This window comes from Vulpes lagopus, chromosome 15 (genome assembly GCF_018345385.1).
Source record: "Vulpes lagopus strain Blue_001 chromosome 15, ASM1834538v1, whole genome shotgun sequence".
Classification (NCBI taxonomy): Eukaryota; Metazoa; Chordata; class Mammalia; order Carnivora; family Canidae; genus Vulpes; species Vulpes lagopus.
The window spans coordinates 34,243,546-34,258,682 of NC_054838.1; the positions used below are offsets into that span (position 1 = coordinate 34,243,546).

The 15,137-nt window shown below is 39.5% G+C and overlaps 1 protein-coding gene across 20 annotated transcripts in view; it reads right to left on the reverse strand.

The window, feature by feature from the left end:
• Positions 1 to 15,137, reverse strand: part of DLG2 (discs large MAGUK scaffold protein 2) — a 1,981,735-nt gene that overhangs the window by 332,220 nt on the left and 1,634,378 nt on the right. The window lies entirely within an intron of this gene.

A 15,137-nucleotide genomic window follows, 5' to 3' on the forward strand; every position in this document is an offset into this window, starting at 1 on the left:
AAAAACAAATCAGTGACAGATTTATAGTGTGATAGAAGAGAAAGAGTGTGGGTTTTGTCCACTAGATTCAAGTTTGGAATTTTGGCACTATCTTACACCCACCGTGTGATTCTGAACAAGCTACCTGCTCTGAGACTATATTTTCACATCTATGGAGTGATGACAGGAATATCTACTCTCAAAGAGTTGCACAGTAATATTTGGAACTGAATAAGATAAGATGATGGATACAAAAACTACTCAATGAATGGTGGTTGTTACTTTGAATATGGAAAGTTAGAAAACATTCCTGCCTTAATATTCTTTTCAAATAAGTAAACCAATACAAACAGCTTTTTTGGCCTAACCCCTCTGAAGACTCTTTGCATTCCACATCTATGGCTGTAATCTCTAACCAAAAGATGAAGGACTGAGACATCTGTGGGGATTCTATGAGTACTAGATGGATACAAATCCATATTAGTTTGAATATTAGTTTGAACCATACAAAATTGCCAGTATTTGATTTGACCTACAAAAGTGACAATTTTGCATGGTTCAACTTAATACTATTAGTGGATGATACTACTAAAAGCAAATTTTAATTTTATACTTTTTAATATGAATGGCATACAATATTTAAAATTTGCTTTGGGGGATTATTTCCTGGTTTTAAAAAGTGTAATGGGCAAAATATATGTCATTTGCTTTTTAGATTAAGGAAAAAATGGTAAAATAAATCTGCCTCATTTTGTTTTTCCAGAATTGTTTTAGATGGCTCAAATTTGAGTTTGATGCCGGGGAAATTTCAGCCTCAGGCAAAGGATAAGAGACATTAAAACTCATTTATTGTTGGCTATTAAGAAAAAGAGTAAATCCTTGACTATTTCAAGGGAACGACATAAGAATGTCAGCTAATGAGCTGAAACTTGTTCTGACTGTGACATATTACTGAACAAAAGATTAGAGGAAATTAGTACGAAGGAGAGAGAGAGAGAGAGAGAGAGAGAGAGAGAAATCTCGTTTACTTTTTTTTTTTTTTTTTGGCTACGTATGTGGGAGAGTCAGAGGATTGGGAGTGCGTAGGAGAAGTGTGAGAGGATATGTGGGAGAAGAAGTGTTTAAAATGTTCAAAGGAAACTAAAATGAAGACATGAAATGTACGCAGGGGTAGAGGTTTCCAAAACCAGTGATTCAGACAAGTACTTCCAGTGTTGCCATGAGTATCCTTTACCAGTAGCTTTTCAACTTCTATCCATGCTCTCTTCTGGGCTGAGAAAGCTCTACCTTCTTGATAGCCACTTGTTATACTGTCACCCTTGCCTTGGGAAACCCAATTCAAATCCTACTTCTCTGAAACTCCCCCTAGTAAGTAAAGGACATTTACTTTCTCTGTCCTTTAACTTAACCAAATAAAAATACTTCGTTTCTTCCAACTCCCTCTTTCCAAATGTTTTGCAAATGACCGGTGTTTGTGTTCAGCTGTGCTGTGTGAACTAAGAAATACATCTGTACATCTGACATGGCCTGTAGATTTACTCTTGGTGTGCACCTGCTGTGATAATCCCTAAATTGGTGCTTGCAGTAACAAGGCAGTCTTTGCTGGAAACAATTTTGGCATTTTCATGAAAGGACTGCCATATTTAAGATCCACTGTCTCACCTTTCAGTTTGCTTTCAGCAACATTCACAAAGACAAGTTCATCACTCAAGCCTTTTAATAAAATAGTGATAGCACAGGCTATTCTAACCAATCTGGTTCCTATAATGGAGACCTTATTGCAATGAATTGTAAGTAAACTCCATTATATATTTATACTTGACATTGCCATCTTAGAGATGAGGGTGCAGGGCCAGCTGAGCCCCAGGCAGGATATCTGTCTCCCACAGGAGACACAGAGCTTTCCCTGGGCCAAGGAAATACCCTCCTGCAGCACCCACTCTCTGGCTAACTCGTAGGACTCCCATAGCCCTGCTCATGGCAACTCAAGAGATGAACAAGAGATGGCTACTACAGCTGCATGAGGCCAGCCCCACCTCTTCTAGGCCTTATGGGGCCCTGCAGAAAGGACTGCTCATGTCTGCTCAGACAGAGGCAGTCAAGGGCTTCTCTAGCAAGTGAATCCTGAGTTCTACCATTTTACAAATACATACTGACTTCCATGTTTGAAATGCGTAATGAGCCAACATAGATCCCTGGATTTATTAGTTTTTGATTTTTAGTGTATATGCCAAATTAGAACTGCCCTTTCTGACTCCAGAGCAAACATGCTTAAGAATCCCTATATCTAACTTCATTTCCCTTGATCTCTCCCTCTTCAGGCATCCCAGCTTTCCTTCCACTTTCTAATATATCATGTACATTCAGCCTAGAGTCCAGAAGCATGTCCCCTTCCTAGGCACCAACATTAACTTGCTGTAATTAGCTTCTAGATAGACACTGTGGCAGCTTATCAGATGGCTACCTGTGGTCACCTAAAACCAAAGAATCTTTTTCTAAGGAGTTGCTACCAGATGTCTCTATTCTAAACTGGTGCAATTAATTTTGGGAACTGTATTTTCCTAGACTGCCTGGGCAAGGAGTTTTGCTTGCCTGGTAAGTGGAAACAGTCAACAAGTACTTATAGGATTGGTGCCGGTAGTTTGCTTTCTTATTAGAACCTGTTTTTCCATTGGAAGAATATATTCCCCGCTAGTTTTGTGTGAAGTTCAAATGAGATAACGCACAAAATATAAAGTGATATTATTATCACAGATAATGTAGGCTTTAATACCACACTACAGAAGTAATTATAACTTAAACCTGTAATCACAGAAACTACAGCCTAGAGGTCCTATAAACTACCCCAAACATAAGATAGATCATCTATCTAGATTTTATTCAGAAAAAAATTACAATTGTTTGCCCTTTAAAAGATGTTCAACATTTGCTTTCATTGCCCTCTAGTGGTTGTTATACCAAAGACGGAACTACATTTTTGACATTTTTATTTTTGAGATATTTAGGCACAATCTTATAAACATTCTTTAGATACTGTTACATTACATATATTCCTATCATTTGGTAATAAGTTAAGAGCCAACCTATAGGGACAGTACTTAGCACTGTGTCTTGCACAATATAGATGTACTAAGTCGTGCGTTAGTGGTTATGCATCATTTCAATGTCTTCACAAAGAACCTACTGATTTAAAGTAATAACTTAACTTTACTCATTTAGTAACTATTTAGAGGATATCTATTATGTGTCAGAAGCTCAAGACAGACATTTTCCCGGCTTACACCAGTGAGAAAAATGGAGTATTAAATATGTCCCTGCAAATTAGCATGGCAAGCGTGATAAGGAAAGAACTGGGTATATGTGTGCATTAGGAAACTCTAACCTGGGTATGTTTCTGTGTGTCAGGGAGGCTGGGGTGGGATTTGAGAGAGGAGACATGAGAATGAACTTTGAGAGTATAACAAGTACCCTGAGATCTGAAGGATTAATAGAAGTTATTCAGAAGGATATCGGGTGGGGGGATTATTCCAAGGAAAGACATGATGTTAAATGAGGTTAGATAATAGAGAAATGAGGGTTTTAGAGATGAGGGCAGACAAAAATTTTAAAAAGCTATATGGGGGAATTTAGCCCTTATTCTCATGACTAATTTATAACCAGTGGACTCTGACAAAGCACAAATGCATGCATGGGCTTCACTTTTTATTTTTGTTTTTTATTTTTATTTATTTATTTTTAAACAAATTCTGTCTTTTTTTTTTTTAAGATTTTATTTCTTTATTCATGAGAGACACAGGCAGAGGGAGAAGCAGGCTCCATGCAGGGAGCCCGACGTGGGACTTGATCCTGGGTCCCCAGGATCAGGCCCTGGGCTAAAGGCAGTGCTAAACCGCTGAGCCACCCGGGCTGCCCCTATTTTTGTTTTTTAAGGCTCCTTATTTAAAGGGAAAATTCTAGTTATTAATTATAAAGTAATTGTTTAAGAAACTTTCAGTGTGTCCTTTTCCAAACACAAAGTTCAAACACATACATTCCTAGAATGCTGGAGCTGGAAGAGCCTTGAGAAGTCACAAGTTTCCCTGGTTTCACTTTGGATGGGAGGGAAGTGTGTGTCAAGGATTTCCTCAGATTTCACCTGGCTGTACCTGGAAATTGCTTTTCCTTGATCTCAGATTCCTCAGTCTACAATTCAGAGGCCTTCCTCATGTCCCATATCTCATGTCTCATGGGCTCGGGGCATTCAGAATTCTTAAGCACCTGGCTTCTCACCTCTGTACTGGACTGCATGCTCTCCTTTTGTGATCTGATAAAATGGTGGTTTATCTTAAGCTTGCAGGAGGATCTGGGAGGGTCTTCTTATTACTAATTAGAGTGCAAATCCAACCCAGAATGCCAGTCAGGTTTTGCTCCTATGAAGGAATTCCCTGGCCTCTCTGTCCTTTCTTATGGCATAACTCTGTGTGAACTGACTCATTTCTTCTAGACTAAAAGCATCTTGAGGACATGACACATGGCTTAGTCATCACTATATCCTATAAAACAAAGTAATTTGGGCACTGAAAGTCCCTATCAAGTTTGCTGTAGGCATGGATGGGTGGATAAATGAACAGAGTGGGAGATCTCATTTCCTAACAGAAGGTTTAAGTAGGTGTTAGTAAGGGAATGATAGATATATTATCTTAATAACTTGTATTAGATTTTTTTGCAAGGAAGAATATGATTTTATAAAATACAATGGGGAGCCATCTGAGTTGAAAGGAGAGTCTCTTTTAAGAAGGAAAGATGAGAGTTATACTCTTTTTTGTAAAAAAAAAAAAAAAAAAAAAAGACCATGACTTTGAAAGTAGTAAGAGATTAGGGAAATCAGGACAGACAGAAAAAAATCTGGGCAGCATGGGAAAGAGATAGATATCTGACATTCAATTTAAGTTTTTACACATGTTTGATGTAAACCACTGACATCTTTTTGAGCCTAATGTACAGTCTACCACACCAAAGGGGATACTAATGAAGACTTATTTATGTCAGACAGAGAAAGAACATGCTTTCCTGTGACATTCACAATTTCAGAGATAACTAACGCATGCACATGTACAATGAATAGGAAGGCAGGTCGAAGAATGAAAGAAACATGTAGTTTATACCTTCCTTAATTCTATCATAAATGTGTCAGTAGAATAAAAATATATGAAAAAAATGAGCCACAATTTAGTCATTATGTTACACAAAAAACATGAGAGATGTAGGCAATAAATGTGTTTGTAGTTTGGATCACAGCATCATTTCTAGCATGGTACATCAGGAAAGTTTGTTTCCAGGGTAGACTTAAACACAGAGAAATAACAAGCAATTAGATTATATGGAAGATTTACTACTGGCCCTTCACTGATCCCTCTCTTTCCTTCAAGCAGTAGAATCACTGATCAGTCCCTGTTAAGAAAGGGATAACATTTCTCATTTTGAGGTTTCTCAAGCAATTTTGGCTTCGAAGAGCTCCTGGTTGATTCTCAGTGCTTTGTTACTTGTAAAAATGGGACTCCCTCAATATTTAAAAAAAATAAAAATAAAAATAAAAATAAAAAAGCAAAGCCATACATACTACTTTTAGTTTTTAATCCAGTTTTTATTCCTGAATTATATTTTAAAAATCTAGCATTATGATAACCAATTTTAAAACTTAATCAAATATGATTAGGGTGGGATGCCTGGGTGGCTCAGCGGTTGAGCATCTGCCTTCAGCCCAGGGCGTGATCCTGGAGTCCCTGGATCGAGTCCCACACTGGGCTCCCTGCAAAGAGCCTGCTTCTACCTCTGCCTCTGTCTTTGCCTCTGTCTGTGTGTTTCTCATGAATAAATAAATAAAATCTTAAAAAAAAAAAAAACAATTAGGCCAAAATCCCAGCAAACAGGTCAGCGATCATCAGTGTACACAGTTTTATGCAAAATCTTTTACTGCCATCTGGTGGCATTCTCCAGGAATAACATCTGTCTCAACAGGCTATTTACTACATATCTTCGAGTACTAGGTTTGTATTCCACAGTATATGAAAATATCTGGGAGGTGTATATATAAAAAAAGAGCAGCTAAGTGTCCAGGTTCCCATTTAATTTAACCACTTTGGATGCACTACTTAATTTCTCTGTAGCTTGACTTCTTCACGAAAAGTACAAATTATAATAATGGTGCATCCCCTGTCTGTTTCAAGTTTGCTTTGAGAATTAAAACCTAACATTGGTCTCTAAACCAGAAAGTATTCAGAAACAATCAATTTTTATCCTTGTTATCATGCAGCACCACTAGATCGATGATACTAAACATTTTGTAAGCAACAAGATAGATACGGTTCTGACTGAAGAGTCCAGACCTTAGTGCCTGCCTTCAGAGGGATTTATCTTGTCTTCGGGGCTTTGGGGACAAGAGAGTAGATGTTTCAGTAAAAAGAATCCCTGGAGATCATTTCTCCTGGAGCAGATAATGCCATGGGTCTGGGGACTAAGGAAGGGGTATTTTCTTTTCTACTGGTTTACTACTGTGGCTTCTTCTGCTACCCTTGGGATACCATCCACTGATTCACACTTCAGTCATTTTCTTGTCACCTTTTCAGCTTAGTATTTTCTCTCCCAAACACTTAAGTGTTGGAAAATGGAGGCAATGTGTCAGATCCTAGATGACACTGACAACTTAAAAAAAATCATTTGTGCATTTCAGGGAAAAATTTGCAACCAAACCCTCAGAAGATCTTTCTTCCCCTAGGGAAGTTTCTTCAAGTTCCTTCATTCACTATTCAGCACTCACGGACACCTCTGTGTGCTTAACATTGGGTTAGACCCTGGGACGCAATTATGGTCAAGGCACAACTCTGTCCTCAAGGAACTCAAACTCTGTTGAAGAAATATTTATGAAAAGGAACCAAGACCAAACCAAAAACATGGGGTGTTATTTAGCTGTGGGGACACAGGGATGGGGGAGGAAGGGAGAGGCTGTTTCCCTGTATATCTGAGCTCCACTTACGGTCTCTTGTATGTCCTTTAATTTTGCCTCCCTTCCTTTTCAATAAATTTCTCCCTTCTCTGAACTCTTGACGCTCTTATAATAATTAGTTCACCTGGTGGTCATCTCAGACGTTTTGCCTGGTTAGTTTTCACCAAACCAATCTCTGGCATACTTTCCTACCTGCAACTGATCTTATAATTAGAATCATTTATAATAGGCTATGCTTCAAATATAATCCTTATTCCTTCCTGCCTGATAGGTTTTTATAATTTAATTTTAAAAATGTACTAAGCATCTACTATATGTTAGGAATTGTGGTTTTAGCAGTTCTGAGGCATTCAGTTTTGAGACATTGTAATTTCAGAACATGAACACCTCAACCTCCACCACCATAGGAATTTCCATGGAGACAAGGTAAGATAGGATTTTCTGCAGGGGAACAATTTGTAGTATCTAGAACTATTGTAGCATCTGTCTGTTCTTACTCCTTTCTCCTTCCCAAGATTCTCTTTATAATCCTATACATTATCCTAGTTCCTTCTGCCTCTTAATATGGTCTTATTTAAGAATTTGTCCTCCTTCTTCCTGCTCTGACCTGCCATTAGACTGAAGGCCCTGGAGGGCAAAGTTTCAGTTATTTAACTCCTTATTCTTAAAGCTTGCCATGTCATCATGATCTTCATGTGAGTCTCAGAAGGATCCTATTCCCATTCTGCATGTGTCTCTCCTCTCTTTTCCATTAGCCTACATGAGTTAGGTGAGTCCCCCAACCTAGGCACTAGCTGGTAGTTCATACCTCATGATCCATGATTGCTGCTGCTTCAAGTCCTGCAATTGCATGGAACCTGGGCAGAGGTTAGGAAGCAAAGGCCAAAGTGTCCCTTGGGAATCTGGGGGTAGTAGAAAGGGAAATAGCTTATACAAGGGCAGAGTGCTGCCGATGGGGTGCTCATTGACTCTCCTTTTGTGTGTCAGCTATTGAGAATGGTCACTCTATATGGGGAAATGAGTGCTGGTGGTGGCAGCGGTGGTGGTGATGATGATCAAGGTTATACTTGATGTCAAGGAACTTACTATTTATTTTAAACAAAATAGTAGGAGGAGAAGACTAAAACAATGTGATTGTTCCTTTTTATCATATCTGCCATGCATTATAACCATGCTCAGCTGGGTCTTTCCTAGGTTAGCACTCCACGAAGGTGGGATCAATGTCTGGTTCAACACCCTCTTCCTTATAGCACCTGGCATAGTACTTGAGTTATGCTTTCATATTCAGCACAAAGTACGAGGACCTGTTCAGGAGCCAGGAATTCAATGGTAAACACAATGGATCAAAAAGAGATATTCAATTAATCAAAGAATAAAAAATAATAATTTGTCATGTATATGATGTGTTTTCCATTTCTTCCACTCAATATACATATATTTAGGCGAACTGATAAATAAATCACTAATTTCCCCCCTCTACATCAACACACAAACACTGTTTCTATTAACATAAAAAAAGTTGTTATAAAAACAAACAAAACTCTACCCTCTAGTGGCCATCCCATTCTACTTAGCCTTTCTCAGCAAAACTCAGAGGAGATAACTGCAATCACTGCCATGAACTCCTCTGCTATTCTCTCAGAAATCTGTTCTGTAAGGATTCTCACTCGATTATACTACAGACACTGCTTTTTCATTTGAATCAGTAAATTCTATGCTGTTAAATTCAGCAGTTAATTTTCAGTTCCCGTCTTGGGTGACTGACCAACAGCATTTGAAGCAGTTGGTCCCACTTTCTGGAAAAACTTTTCTTCTTAGCTCCCAGGTTCTACCGGATTCCTCCTCCTTTGTTGGTCCCTCCTCTTCTCCCCGAGGAGGACCTTTGTGTGCTATAGGCTCAGTTTGTCTCTACCTGTTACCTTCTCCACTTGGAAGATAGTCTCCAGCTCAACCAGTAGTATCCCTTCTAAACAAACAAATCCAGTATCACTCCTCACTTCCCCCCTTCTACCACAGTTGTCCATTCCTCCACTGTCTCTCATGCTGGTTATTCATGTAGACTCCAAGCTTGCTTCCTGCTTCCATCCTTGTCCCTTGGTCCCCCTGTCAACAAGCAGCCAGAGTGATCCTCTTAAAATATAAGCAAGTTTATATCATGTCACTTTTCTGCTTATAATCCTCCATGGCTCTTCCTGTTTCTCAGAGTGAAAGTCGTGTTGTTACAGAGGCTGAGAGGCTGTTCTCTCTATGACCCATCCATTAGCTCTCTGTCCTCACCTCCTATTCCTCTTCTCTCCTCCCACCCCAGAGTGGACCCAGGACACTGGGCATGCACCTTACACAGACTTGGTGCTGACTGTCCTCCGTCAGGAACTACATGGCCCACTTTTCCTTCCTTCAAGTCTTTGCTAACATGCCACCTTCTCACTGAGGCCCACCCTGACAACCTTGTTTAAATTTCAACTCCTCTCTCTGCATTCCAAATTCCTCTTGTTTTTCCACTGGTTTTCTACATCTTCTAATAGATTATATAATTTACTTATCCACTACTTAAAAAAATATATTGTTTGCTTTTCCCACTAGAATGTAAGCACTATGAGGCAGCAATTTGTCTGTTTCTTCTCTTTTCTCCCCCAATTCTTATATTCCTGATACTTACAATAATGCCTGGCACATAATGGCTCCTGAATAAACTGTTGCACAAATAAATGAATGAGTGAATGAATGAATAAATGCATGACTAAATAAGTAGTTCTCATTAGAGACTATGCCAATGGCTTAAATACATTATTTGATTCAATGCCCTCATCATATAGGAAGTTCCAAGTGCTTTAGGAGCTCTGTACCAGAAATGGGGATGAATACTAAATACAGCACCTCCAGCAATGTGGCCTGGTATTAAGTGGCCAGGAATGATGGCCTCAATGATAGCATCTTTAACAGACTGTCTTTCAGCAGGATTTTCTCCCCGGCCTCTGACCTTGCATCCTCAGGCTTGCTGAAGATCCAGGGAGCTATTTGTTATTTCCCCAACAAATTCCTTTTTCATTTAGGCCACCCAGATGTCCCAGAGTCCAGAACTCCAGCACATAAATTAACCATGTTGCCATTAGGTTTTTTTCCTAGAGTAGTTAGCATTATAGGTGAAGAAGCTGGTTGTGATAGGAAGCCTACCTCTGGTGTCCAACTGGCTTGGGTTAGAAAATCACTAAACTCATCAGTTTCTTTCTGTATAAAATGGTAAATGGTCTCTTTCCAACCTATCCTGAAGGAATGCTATGTGGATCAAATAAGATAATGTCCAAAGCAAGGGACCTCATACATAGAAATGGTGAAGCTTATATATGTAAGGCTTATTAGATATTAGCTAGCAAAGTAGGTTAGTCAGAGGCAAAAGTAAATTGGAGCTAAAAATCAGTCCACTTTCAGTTGAGGATCACTCCTTCCTTACAACCTGAGATCTGTGCATGGTTTTCCCTTTATTGGGGGTCAGCTGTGATAGAGTATTTTCAATGCTTATGTGGAGAAGGCTTAGGATCAAGTGTTTACCCCTTGAGGCTTATTGAGGAACTCTTACTCATCCAAACATCTTTTTGGAAGAAGAGTAAATATTATAAACATATTTTATTTTATTTTATTTTCATTTTTCAGTTCCAAATATTTTTTCTTTTCTTTTTTTTAATTTATTTTTTATTGGTGTTCAATTTGCCAACATATAGAATAACACCCAGTGCTCATCCCGTCAAGTGCCCCCCTCAGTGCCCGTCACCCAGTCACCCCCACCCCCCACCCACCTCCCTTTCCACCACCCCTTGTTCGTTTCCCAGAGTTAGGAGTGTCTCATGTTCTGTCCCTTTCTGATTTTTCCCACTCATTTTTTCTCCTTTCCCCTTTATTCCCTTTCACTATTTTTTATATTCCCCAAATGAATGAGACCATATAATGTATAAACATATTTTAAAATTAAACAGCCCATGGGGCACCTGAGTGGCTCAGTTGGTTAAGCATCTGCCTTCAGCTCAGGTCATGATCCCGGGATCCTGGGATTGATTGAGCCCCACGTCAGCATCCCTGCTCAGCAGTGCTCTGCTTCTCCCTCTCCCTCTGATAGTTCCCCTGCCTGTGCTCTCTCTTTCTGGGTCTCTCAAATAAATAAATACAATCCTTTTTTTTTTTTAAAGATTTTATTTATTTATTCATGAGAGACACAGAGAAAAGGAGAGGCAGAGACACAGACACAGAAGGAGTAGGCTCCCTGCAGGAAGCCCAATGTAGGACTTGATCCCAGGTCTCCAGGATCACGCCCTGGGCTGAAGACGGCACTAAACCTCTGAGCCACCAGGGCTGTCCAATATAATCCTTTTAAAAAAATTAAACATCACATATTTAGCATTAGAATATTTATTTAATATTTTCCTGATCTGTTGGAATTCCTATTTGTACATTAGAAAAGGATTTGATTTGGAAAACACATTCCATTGGCCAGAAAGCTAAAAGTTTTAAGATATTCTGAATCTTCAGGACAGAAGGTGCCCTTTGGCCCATTTCTAGATAAATACAACTGAGAGGAGCCCTGGGATTCCCAGCTGCCTTCAGAGAAGTGGGTAAGGATGAGTCTTTCATTCATTCATTAAAGATTTGCTCAGTAGCTGGGTTTTGGTAAGCAATGGGATGCAGAGATGAATCAGATATAGTCCTTGCCCTCAAGCTTCAGAGAATCTAGATGTTGCTTCTAAGTCACCTCAATTTTAGAATCTATATATACAATGACTTCCTGTGGTGGCCCATATCTCTTCTTGCAAATGCTCTACTATTTTAGGCATTTATGTCTTTCTCACTAAATGGACTTAAAGTGTGGACAGCCTCAGATGTAAGCAAACCCCCAAAATCAGTTTTCTGAAGGCTGCCATTACAGAAAGAGCATAGCTTTGAAATCAGAATCAACCGAGGTTCAAATACCACCATTATTGGCTGTGTGATCTTAGGCAAATCTTTTCATGTCTCTGAGCCTTCAACCCGACTAGAATTTGTTGAAATCATAGTACATTACATTACTTGGTACTCAGCAGATACTCAATAAATATTAGGCATTTTATCCCTACTTCTCCATGTTCTCACTTTGTCTTTGTTGGGAGGCATCCCCTGTGGAAAGCCTTCTCACATTCCTGGGCTGGGCTAATGACAGCCTCTTTTGTGCCCATGTGCTTCCCCACAACTTGCCATCAGTACTTCCTGTGCTATATTGGAAATAACCTATTTGTGTGTGTGTGTGTCCCCACATGGGCCTGTTTGTTCATTAAGGACACAATATTTTTTCATGTTGGATCCTTAACACTTTGTAGTTTTTGGCATTTAGTAGATGCTTAGTACATGTCTGCAGCTTGATTTTATGTGAATAGGTTAATAAGTTCTATGTAAAGAATATCCTTTATCTAGTGCTCCACAAACCCTTTCCTCATTTCCATTTTTGTCTGATGAGGATCTTTCCAGATTTCCTCTTTGGTCTTAGGTATTCGGATTACATTCTCCTCACTGCACCTCAAACTCTGCAAATAATCTTTCAATGTGGACATGTTACTTCTCCCAAATAAAACACTTGCATGAGTTCTCCTGGAGATTAGTTTAAGGCAGAATTTCTAAAAGTATATACTACTAGATAGTAATTCATATTCCAGGGGAAAAAAGATTTTTTAATTAAATATGTTTAGAAAAATGCTTTAATAACACTTCTTTATTTGCTATAGGATTTCTCTGATCCTTCATTTGAGCATGAGCCTTTTTTTTTCATGGAGCATTTCACATATCTAGTATTATACAGAATGCATTTATAGAAATATTACTTTGAAGAAAAATTGGAACTGGTATCACTGAAGGTCAGGCTTTTGAAGGCTGCATAAAGTTGAGTTATGAAATAGTGCATGATATAGTGCACTTTAAGTGCATGTTTCACGATACTCTTCTTGCTGCATCTCTACAAGTTGTGATATAGAGTATTAATAGCAATAAGCAGTATTTAAGAAATGGATCAGAAAATAGCAAAGTTAATTTTGTTTTGCTACCATGCCCTTAAAATTTGCTGGATTTATTCCTTTGATGGGCACCATTCATTAGCCAGATTCTATGTCAGACAATGGAGATGTTTCCTAAGTATAATCTAGGGCAATACACAAGTTCTCTGGTGCCCTTTAAGTAATAGAAGGCCCTTGCTCACTCTGAATTCCTTTGCAGAGGAAATTTAGTACACACACTGGTGCCTGTGGGAGTTTCTACCCATAAATGTGGCTATTCCTTTCATTAGAAAAGTGGAACACTTCGTTGTGGATTGCCAATAAATAATTCCTGTCCTGAGCCCTCCCAAGTGACCCACAACCCTGGCTGCCAGAAGATTCCACTTCTGTACAATCCTGTAGCAGTGAAACTATGGTCATTCACTGTATGGACTGGTGCTAAATTGCATGTATCAAGTTGCTAAATATTTTGAGTAGTAGCCCTGATTGGAGGAAAAGGAAAAAGCCAGGGTGGCTGGGATGGACAACATATGGGAGAAGGAGAAGTGGTGTATATGCAGCCAGTGGGGTCAGCAGGAGCCAGGCGCTATAAAACCTTGTAGGCCATATTAAGAATTTTGGAAAAAATTCTTATGTGAAAAATGGCAGAAGCCATTGAAAATTTTTAAGAAAAGGGGAGAAATGACAAAGGCTCACTCTTTGCAAAGGTTGAAAGTTTATATGTGACAGGGGATGTCTATGCATCCTGGCATATCTATAGGAATAAAGGACTTGGGGAGTGTAGCTACACCGTGCTGAAGTCCTACCCTTTGGCGAGTGGGCCAGGGGTCAGCTTGGATGGTGGGGCTCTGAAGCTGAGGCTGAGGAAAATCCTCTCCCCTGGAGCCTTTTCACTGGCCACCCTGTTTTTATCTGAGGTGGTCCCTGAGCAGGGGAGCTGCTGGGCTCTAGGGTAGGCATGAAGACAAGTCCAGTAAAGTGGAGAGAAGTTTGAGTTGGTTTCACAATGGAGAGGCAAAAGCCAGAGACCCAAGAGCCAGTGAATCTAGAGAAGGTAGGATTCAGCAGATGCCTAAAATAGGCACAAAAGTTCTGGGGCAAGCTTCACATGCTCTCGGGCCAGAAACCTGAATTCAAGTGGTCTGGATTGGGGCAAGAAGTCTTCACCTTTTTAAAAACACCATCAGTTCTACTTGGTTAGATTTTACTTTAGAGTTGTTTAGTAGGGTCCCTGACTGAGAGAGAACCCTCAAGTTCCTGACACCTTGATAAGAAAGAGCAAGAGGGCAGGGAGGGGATGCACACAAAATGCATTGTTGTTTAACGTGTCAAAAATGCTCATAATTCCCCTCAGCAAATGCAGTTTCTTTGAGAAAAATTGTAAGATGGGCCACTGATTCCAAAGCTATCTATAGAGGACAGATATCTACTCATTTTCCTGAGGGAAGCTGTGAAATCCCCCTTACTCCAAATGCAGATGTTGAGGCATTCCTGCTTGGAAATATATAGTGCTGTGCTTCAGCTAATTTTAGTTTCTGATTCTTGTTGTCTGTCTTCTGGTGGGAAAGATGGGAGTGGGTGGAGCTCAGCCAGAAAGATGCTAGGGGTGAAGGTTTTGCTGGAGTTTGGGACTCCAAGTGTTGAGGATGAGAGGAAATAAGCTAAAGGTGGTGTTGAGGTGAGAGGTTTTTTTTAAGACTTCCAGTCTAAGCTGTAGTAATTTTGAGACAAGGTGACAAAGCAGCACAGAGCTAGAGGGATTGCTCTTGTCTCCACATGTGCACAGGCCTCAGAGCCTCTCTGGTATCTTGGGGAGTGCTGGTCCTCTTAAGAGGATCACTTCAGGGAATCAAAGAAATAATTTGGGACTTTTGGGGGAAGGCAGGAGGGCTGGATTTCAGGCATAATATTGTAAGTGAAGTTGAGTTGTCTTTTGAGGTAACAAGAGAAGGGTGACTTTATCAGTATCCCAGGATGATGAATAGTGTATACAGTGCTCAAATTCTATTTGAATAACATAATAATAAGGATCTGGCAAATAGGCTCTGAGCAGAAAGACAGTAAGTTAACCTGAGAATGAATGAAACATCCAGGTGATTTGTGACTCATTTTTACTCTTTCTAAATCCATAATACAATTTCAATTTCAACGTAAAAATGCAAAATTAT